This window comes from Rhinopithecus bieti, unplaced genomic scaffold (genome assembly GCF_001698545.2).
Source record: "Rhinopithecus bieti isolate Rb0 unplaced genomic scaffold, ASM169854v2 scaffold_31548, whole genome shotgun sequence".
Classification (NCBI taxonomy): Eukaryota; Metazoa; Chordata; class Mammalia; order Primates; family Cercopithecidae; genus Rhinopithecus; species Rhinopithecus bieti.
In genome coordinates, this window is record NW_016814470.1 from 5892948 (window position 1) to 5900778 (window position 7831).

Consider the following 7831-nt stretch of genomic DNA (forward strand, 5'->3'; position numbering starts at 1 on the left):
AAAAAAAAAAAAAAAAAAAAAAAGTGCTGAAGTACTTTTTTATTGTCCCTCTTCTCCCACTAAACTGCAGTTTCCTGAAGGTGGAGGTTTTCTGTTTCCCTCAACACTATACACCCTCTGTTTGAGCACCCTCTGTATCGATGATTGTTGACTGAATGAACGAATGAATACAATGAAAGAAGTGGAGGTAGGAAATAAAGTTGTAAATTTGGTTAGTAAAAGGCTATGCAATTTAGGAAAAGTTGAGTTTAAAGCAGAGGGATTTTTAGGATCCTGTTTCTTCTTTCATTTGTCCATAGAATAACGTCTAACATTTATTTAGTACTTTCAAGCACTATACTAATTCACAGGTACTATAGAATTTAACTCCCGAGCAACCCCGTGGGGGGTAATCAAGCTTTATTATCCTCATCTGTCAACAGCCATCAATGGTGGAGAGCCAAAGTCAGGTTTAAGTAGGCCGTATCCAATTAATCCAAAGTAATGGACCCCCCGTCAGTCAACAATTGGGGTTTTATCAACGTACTTTTCGGAGAAACCCCCTGAATTTCCCGCTTTACTTTTCTATCTTGGGACCGAAACCTACTCGGCGGTTGCTAACCCTTAAGGGAGTTTCCTGGAGAATCTGAGCACCCTTGGTGGAGGAGCAGCAGCTGCTCAGACCTACGAACCGAGCAAGGCAATCTCAGGACTCCCGGAGTGCCGGAGAGGAGGTCAGTTGGCGCGAACTGGATTCTTGTGCTAATGGGTGGCGAAAGGTGAAGGGACTGTACGCTTCGCCCACGCCAGCCTGGGGGTTGGGATCTCCTGACCCAACGGGAAACCACGGTGCGTTTCCCCAACTACACCGCACGTCACGGGCTAGGGCGACTTAGTCCCGCCCACTTTCTCCGCCCCCTCGTCAGTTTGGCGCTAGGACCCCACGACCCTCAACCCGGCCCTCTACTCCCACTAGAGCCAGATCCGGCCTTCAATTGGTGCTCGCGCGCGTGATTCCCGCCCCCGCCCCTTCCGTCATTGCCAAGATGGCGCCGGTAGCCGTGCCCGCGGCGGCTGGAGTCGGAGAAAGAGGCGGAGGCAGTGGCGGCCGCGAGGGGAGGGGGAGTCCCGTCTGACTGAGACAGCAGGCTTGGGCGGGCGGGGGTGCCGCGGAGGGCGGAGCGCCGGGCTGGGGATGAGCTAAGCGGGCTCAGAGCGCCTCGGCATTCAGCCTCTCGTGTCCCGCTGCCGCGCGTGAGGGAATCCGGCGCGGCTCTTCAAGCTCGATCCGCTGCTCGCTAAGGAGCCAGCTGGGAGGTGAGTGCGGAGGCGGCGACCCGGGCATCGGTGGCAGGTGGAGCTGTCACGGCCCGTAGAGGTGACAGCCGGGGGCGCGGGAGCGGGGCGGGCGGGCTTGGGGAGGCGGCACGGATGGCCGCGACCTCCGCCCGAGAGCTCCTGAGAGCCGGGAGGTCCTCCGCGGCTCGGTCCGCCCCGGGATGGCGTGGCGGTGCTGAGAGTAGCACCCGCGCCTCTGCGTCGGACGCGTGGGGGGCTCCTGTGTTTTCATTCCAGATTTTCTATTCCAGGCTGGCCTGGGGCTGTTGTTATTTGCGAGTGGGGGCGGGGAGGGGGAGGTCCTGGATCTGGGATTTTGACAAGCCCGTTACGTAAGTCGGAGGTGGCTTCCCGGAATCCCACCTGCTCGGTATTTGAGACAGGCGGCGGGGGGAGCCCGGGGTGCCTGGAGGCCCACTTTTCCTCCCAGGGTCTGTCCAGCCTTCCCCGGCCCGCGGGCACGGGTTCTGCGTGAGCGCGGCCAGCGTCCAAGTTGGCCAGTTTTTTTCTAGTCTTTTTGGGGATGGTGTGTGGTGGGGGAAGGGAATGGTTCCTGGTTACCACCATTCCCTTTGAAGTTTATCGCTTTCTGGAGGTGGGGGGGCAGGAAAACAGTAAAAGCTTGTGACCTAAAATTGGGTCGCAGCGACAGCTTTTCATTATCGTGCTTTTAAATGACAGATGTGCTGGAAGATTTTTGTTGTTGTTCCAATGTGCTTTTAATTCAAACGTATGGTTACGCCTAGAGCCATAGAGAGAGGTTTTTGTCTTATAGGACAGTTATTTCTTGTTTGCAACAGCAGGACAGGCATCAGTCAACAGGCATGTATTTATTTGAGGAGAAAACGCGTGTCAGCCAGCTAGAGACCCGTGAGGGCAGAAATTGTATTACTCTGTGAATATGTTATTCTTTAAAATGTATTATACATTAATGAAAAGAATAGCCCGAATGTGAAAGAAGCGGTCTTGCAAGATTACAAGCTGTTATTTGGTGTGTATATAGTCTCATTCTATTTTCTGTTTACCCTAGTCTACCTCTTCTCTACTTAGGGGAGGAGGTGGAGACACCTGTAAACAGTGTAGCCCCGGTTACACTAATCTATTGTAGTACATTTGGGATTATTTTAAAAGTATTCTGGGGACTTAAGATTGAGTAATAAGCAAGGACTCTTGAGCAAGTTATTCAGTTTATGTTGATAGTGGTTCTGGGATTCGACTTTTGAATACTTAAGTATACAGAATTTCTGAGCTGTTTGAACCCTGTTTGAACTTAAAATAAGATATTATATTTGGCTTCTTTTTCGGAAACTTTGTTCTGGGCAGAATTAAACATGGGCAATTTTTACTTCATTTACACAATTTCCCTTTGAACCACAGCTCTCAGTAGGAGTCCAGAATAGCATATGTTATCATCATTATATATAATATGTTACATAATTTTCTTTTTCTGAATGATTAAACATAGACCTACTTCACTGTGAAGTTTAATTTTTGTTTTGTATTATTTTTTAAGCCCCTTCCATTCTGGGATCACTGTGGAGTTTTATAACAATGTACTTGCTAAGAAATTTAATTGATCTTGATACCAGTCGCAAATTGGGAATAAATATAAATACATTTTGGCCCAAGTTTTAAACTTATATACACAAATTTACATTTTTGAAAATTGGTGAAGCAATATGAGTTTTTTGTCTATGCAAGAGAGCCAGGAAGTTGATGCTGATTTGTTCTGAACTTTTCCACATGAATTACCACTGGTTTAAAGAGTTATTGATTCTCAAGTTCCTGGAACTGTTGTCCTAGTTCTGGTAACTTGAATAGTATTTAGTATAATTGGGAGGCTAGAAGAAGTAAGAGACTACATGACATTTATTAATTCATTTAAAAAATTATGGCAGAATTGTAAAATAAAATTAGCTGGGGTTAATAGAATTGTAAAATAAAAGTAGCTGGGACTACAGGCATGCATCACCGTGCTTGGCTAATTTTTGTATTTTTTGAGACTGGGTTTCGCCATGTTGCCCAGACTGGTCTTGAACTCGTGAGCCCAAGCAATCTGCCCGCCTTGGCCTCCCAAAGTGCTGAGATTACAGGCGTGAACTGCCGCACCCGGCCAGTTATTACTCTTGTAATTGCTATTATAAAACTTGGTTTTCCACTGAGTGGTATTAGTTACATTATATTTTGTTGTTTGCAGAATTTTTTGAAGCATTCTATGTCCTACAAAAACCTAGTTAAAGCACTGATGCAGATAGAGGTGTTTGGTATATGACAAATCTTGTGCTATTCCTACTTAAATTGATGGTGCGTTGTTCTAGGTGGAAAACAAAAGTTGCTCTAGCAGGAAAATTGACTTGTTATTCTTGCCTTCTCCGATATCAGAGACTTATCTTTGTGGGATTTTTCCTTTTTCCTACCACAGGTAGAAGAAGAGTGACTGAGAATAGCTGATACATTTTTCTTCCTTTCTTATTTTATTTTATTTTATTATCTAATGCCCCAGATAGATTGTTTATTCAGTAGAATTTATGGGAGGATGCTGGGGATGGAGGGAGTCAAGCACACCACACTTTATTATTGTGTATCATAGTTATCACTTTGAATTCTACAAGACCAATGTAGAAATGTACATTTAATAAGTGTTTAGGCCCTATCAGGTGGCTCATGCCTGTGATTCCAGCCTTTTGGGAGGCCAAGGCAGGAGGATCCCTTGAGCCCAGGAGTTTGAGGCTGTAGCGAGTTATGATTGTGCCACTACACTCCAACCTGGGCAACAGAGTGAGACCCTGTCTCAGAAAACAAGAAGTGGTTCATTTATATAGCATTTAATAAGAGTGGAACAATTTTAGTAGTCAAAATGCATTATAATATGGGAATGGTGAAATTAATGATAATCTATATGGTGGATACAGCTTCTAAAAATCATTTTAAAATGTACTAACATAAGAAAGTACAATATAATGTTAAGAGAAAATTAGAATATAAAGAAACATATAGGTATAGATGGCAAAAGATTTGCAGGAGATATATAAAATAGTAAGAGATACTATCCCTGGGTGATAGAATTATAGGTAATTTTATTTTAGTTTTGTGCTTTTCTCTGTTCTGAATAATTATTACTTTTTTTTTTTTTTTTTTTTTTTTTTTTTTTGAGACAAGGCCTGGCTCTATCACCCAGGCTGGAGTGCAGTGGTACGATCTCAGCTCACTGCAACCTCCACCTCCCAGGCTCAAGCCATCCTCCCACCTCGGCCTCTCAAGTAACTGGGACTACAAGCATGCGCCACCATGCTTGGCTAATTTTTGTATTTTTGGAGACAGGGTTTTGCCATGTTGCCCAGACTGGTCTTGAACTCGTAAGCCCAAACAATCTGCCCGCCTTGGCCTCTCAAAGTGCTGAGATTACTGCACCTGGCCAATTATTACTCTTATAATTATGAAAAAGACATTGAAATATTTTCAGGGGTCATAGGAGAAAATACTGAAAATCCCAAATAACTATTGCTACAGTAGGAAAATTATCTTAAGGTTTATTGTTAGCAAAAGTAACCCAAAATATTGTGCTTATTTTCATTATACAATAATGGACACAGCTTGTAATTTAGATGAAGATGTTCTCTTAATAACCAGCACTAACCTTGTAATAATTTTACATATGTAGATTTTTGTGTCATTAAACATTGCTTCTCACCAAGGTTTTTCTTTCTTCCACCAAAGCTGTTCTGTGTTGACAGTGCCACCTATTGATGGATTCCTCTACTTAGTCATTTCCGCATTACTTCGTCAGTCAGTAGGCAATGGTCTTTGATTATGAGATGCCAGATAATTTGCTAGTTACTGAGATTACAAAGGTAAATAAATGAATAGTGATTTCTGGCCTCAGACCCTGGGTAAGAATTTTTTTTTTTGCTTTTTGGACCATCAGTACATACTGTGTATTCAGATTTTCCTGTTTCTCTGCCAATAGCCTGGCACCACAGGCAGTATCTTTTTCCTAGTGCTCATATCCTTTTGTAACTTTCTTCATAGGAATGTGTGCTGTGAGTTCTAGACAACAAATTTACAGATACATTTTTGAAACATTACTTGATTGTAGGTTTGGGAATCCTATAGTTAGAAGGGCTGCCTATATGTTCATCTATGAACATGTTATTATTTTTAAAATGTGTGACACTTTCTTAGTTCCTTCTTTGTGCTTCCTTCTGTTAAAAATCACAAGTAGAAAGCAAGAGAGAGAAGAGACAAAAAGAAAGAGGTAGAAAGATATCAAGGGAATTTTCCTACTAGTGTTATACTTTATTTTCACTGAGAATAGTGAGTCATTAAAATGTATAGTAAGAGATACTGTTTCTGACATACTTTGTTAAAACCTGTCTCTCTTGATCTGTGTAAAAATGCGTTTTCCATGTGTATGTTAAAGTGTATATACATACATAAGCTCACACAGTTTAGCTGTTTTTGTTTTCAAATGAAAGCTGAAATATGAAGATCAGAACTTTATTAAATTTCTTAATTTTGTTGTAATATTGTTTTGTAGATGAGAGATTTTTAGTTTTGAAAAGTTTTAAAATAAATAGCAAAAATGTATACACCCACATACCCACATATAAAATGTTAACATATTTTATTTTTGCTTCAGATATATATTTAATTTAAAATAGCTATTTATGTTGTAGTTATCACATTGAATTCTAAAAGAGCAGTGTAGAACTTTATACTTTTCTTGAATATTACAGATCACGTTAAAGTCCCTTTTGTTCTCCCCAGTTTTATCCTCCTCACCTTCATCTCCCCTCGCAGAGGAAATTGTTGTAATGAATTTGATTTGTATCCTTCTAGTTTATTTTTTAATAAACTGTATGTATGAACAATGACATGGTGTTGCTTTAGGTGCTTTTGAAGAACGTGTACATTGGAGTACATTTCAAATCATACTCCCTTGGTGTGAATATTGACTCTGCTACTTAATTTTGTGACCTTAGGTAAGTTATTTAATCTTTACATGCCTCAGTGTCCTCATCTATCACATAGGGATGACAGAGGTGTCCACTTCATACAATTGTTGTAAAAATTAAATGAGTTTATTTATTTAACTTATTTTTATTAATTTTTTTTTTCTTTTTAGAGACTGAGTTTCATCATGTTGCCCAGGCTGGTCTCAAACTCCTGGGCTCAAGCAATCCTACTGCCTTGGCTTCCCAAAGTGCTGGGATTATAGGCTTGAGCCACCGCGCCCGGCCAATAAGCTAATTTATATAAGGTAGTTAAGACTGAGTCTGGCACTAAAAAAAAAAAAAAAAAAAAGTATGTTATAGTAAGTTTAAGCAGCTGTTAATATGATTGTGTCATGGTATATGGATTTTAAAGCTTGCTTTTTTCATTTTATTTTTTTCTGCCCTCAATCCTTGTTGATACCGTAGGTCTAATTCACTTATTTACACAGCTGTATAGTGTTCCAGTGAAGGAGTATATACAATTTATCATTTCCTCTATTGATGAGCATTTAAATTGTTTTCATTTTTTATCTATTATAAACATTGTCTCATGAATATTCCTGTAGCTCCTGAAGCAACATGCCATAGTTTCTCCAGGTCATATACCTGACTGTAAAATTACTGTGTCCTAGGATATAAATATTTTTCTCTTGAGGCCGGGCGCGGTGGCTCAAGCCTGTAATCCCAGCACTTTGGGAGGCCGAGACGGGCGGATCATGAAGTCAGGAGATCGAGACCATCCTGGCTAACACTGTGAAACCCCGTCTCTACTAAAAAATACAAAAAACTAGCCGGGCGAGGTGGCGGGCGCCTGTAGTCCCAGCTACTCGGGAGGCTGAGGCAGGAGAATGGCGTGAACCCAGGAGGCGGAGCTTGCAGTGAGCTGAGATCCAACCACTGCACTCCAGCCCGGGCGACAGAGTGAGACTCCGTTTCAAAAAAATATATATATATATTTTTTTCTCTTTATAAGATATTTATAGGATATTGCAGACAATTTCTGTTTTTTCATATCCTTGCCAGCAGTTAATATTATCAAATTCTTTGATTTCTTACTGATTTGTAAGTTTTTTTATTTGTTTTTAGGTATTTTCAGGATAGTTACAAATGTTAGGAAAACTTACTTTTATTTGGCTTTTGAGGTTTCCAGATCTCTTGAACAATGCCCAGTGTGGACCCAAGTTACTGTAATTTTGTCCTATAGTATATATTGTTGATAGTGAGCTTTGCATTGTACTTTCTCCAAGTATGTTTAGTTATATTCCTCTTCTGAGACCATGAGGAAGTGTTTCAGTGTTTCAGAATTCAATGTGATAACTATTATATAGTTATTTTCTATTAAATATAAATCGGAAGCAAAAATGAAAAATGTTAATGCTTTATGTGTGAGTATGTGAGTGTATACTACATTTTTCGGTAATTTTATTTTTAAAGCTTTTCAAAAATAAAAATGTCTCATGTACAAAACAACATAATAACAACAAAAAGAAATTTAATAATTTTTTTTTTTTTTTTTTTTT

At 40.6% G+C, this 7831-nt stretch overlaps 1 protein-coding gene and 1 long non-coding RNA gene across 2 annotated transcripts in view; one reads left to right on the forward strand and one right to left on the reverse strand.

Moving 5' to 3' along the window:
- LOC108514720 (uncharacterized) overlaps window positions 1-843 on the reverse strand; it is a 76539-nt gene extending 75696 nt beyond the window's left edge. Inside the window, exon 1 of the long non-coding RNA XR_001881308.1 lies at window positions 672-843. This is a non-coding gene — a long non-coding RNA (uncharacterized LOC108514720). The remainder of the gene's footprint in view (window positions 1-671) is intronic.
- A 173-nt stretch (window positions 844-1016) lies between these two features.
- Window positions 1017-7831, forward strand: part of DENND4A (DENN domain containing 4A) — a 140362-nt gene continuing 133547 nt past the window's right edge. The window contains 1 exon segment of the mRNA XM_017851092.1: window positions 1017-1296. The gene's annotated coding sequence lies outside the window, so the exon portion shown is untranslated.